The following is a 1614-nucleotide window of genomic DNA, read 5'->3' on the forward strand; positions in this document are numbered from 1 at the left end:
ATGTCCATATTCGATCCGTATTAGTACTCCACATAGCCTTTTTTGTTTGTGGGAGCAGTGGCCTTGGATGGACTGATGTCATATCTGTTGTATTGGTATGAATTAGGGGCGGAGACATCGTAGTTGTTGCCCAATTTGGTTACTGCTGAGAATGGACTTACCCTGGATTCCATCATCGGAATGCTTGGCTTGTATGAATTTATGTGTGTGTTAACATTAGAGTAGGCATTGGATAGAGTGTTGGTTGTGGCAAAAGGAGAAGGGCGTGTGAATGGGTTGGTAATGCTCATTTCTATATTTATTATAGGGGCATTCAGTATAAATATATGTCAGCCATCTAGGCTATAATACTACAATCATTTTCTATTGTTTATTCGAGCGATAAATACAGTTGCAGAAAATAGAAAATGAATAGTAGAGAATATAAAATAGAGAATAGATATTAGAGAATATAAAATGGAGAGCTGCTGACATACAGATCTACGATTCATTGCTGTTAATAGCACAAATAGCATATATTTAAACTAAAGGGTATCGTAAATATCTTCAATCTAACACCATTAAATTATCCCTATACCCCTCTCTATTCCTATCCCAAAAGCATCCATCAAGAATTCACACAAAATAGCTCTGAACAACAACAACTACACTCAAACATAAATCACTATAAATCCAAATAACCTATGTAGCATAGATTCTGATAATCCATAATGAGTTCTCATCGAATCCAAACTAATTGAGTTAATAATTAATCCATCAACAATCAAGATATGTCAACAGAGAGAACCTTCATCATGGTGAAGCCTGACGGTGTCCAGAGAGGCTTAGTTGGCGATATCATCGGCAGGTTTGAAAAGAGAGGATTCTTCTTGAGGGCCCTCAAGCAAGTTTCCCCATCGTAGGAGCATCTCCAGAAACATTACTCTGATCTTGCCACCAAGCCCTTCTTCCCCAAACTTATTCAATACATGCTTTCAGGCCCAGTTGTCGCAATGGTATGGGAAGGCAAAGGTGCAGTCCTCACCGGCCGAAAAATGCTCGGGGAAACCAACCCCCTGAACTCGCTCCCTGGCACTATTCGTGGAGATTTTGCAATCGAAGTCGGAAGGAATATCTGCCATGGTTCTGATTCAGTCGAATCTGCCAACAATGAAATTGCCCTATGGTTCACTCCCGAAGAAGTGCAATAATGGAAGCCCCACTCTTACGATTGGATATATGAATGATGCCTATATAATTCTAATCAGCATTATCGATTGATTACTATGTTTGAATAAATGATTACTCTGTTATTTGTCATGAATAAATCCAAAATAATCTGTGGTAAAGCTTAGAGCTTTAGAAAGCAATATTTAAATAGATTATTGGTTATTTATTGTGTATCCTCATCCTTAATATATTAATTATACTATTGCACTAATTAAGCATTCGCACATTCGTACTGCTTTGATTACAATCAATAAATTTAATAGATTTTGATTACTTGGCAATTTCCATTGGCACACTTGTTTTGAAGGCTCGAAACATTGTGCGTAGTCCACATAATATATGAAAATATTACTGATTTATATAATTATTGATCATTATTACAATTCACTTCCAGCAATGTAGCCT

General features: G+C 36.9%; 1 pseudogene; it reads left to right on the plus strand.

Moving 5' to 3' along the window:
* Nucleotides 1-770: 770 nt before the first annotated feature.
* LOC148298293 (uncharacterized) lies at nt 771-1226 on the plus strand (annotated as a pseudogene).
* The last annotated feature ends 388 nt before the right edge of the window (nt 1227-1614 follow it).

The sequence above is a fragment of the Brachycentrus maculatus genome, unplaced genomic scaffold (assembly GCF_059751285.1).
Source record: "Brachycentrus maculatus isolate JH-2025_06_01 unplaced genomic scaffold, ASM5975128v1 h1tg002231l, whole genome shotgun sequence".
NCBI lineage: Eukaryota > Metazoa > Arthropoda > Insecta > Trichoptera > Brachycentridae > Brachycentrus > Brachycentrus maculatus.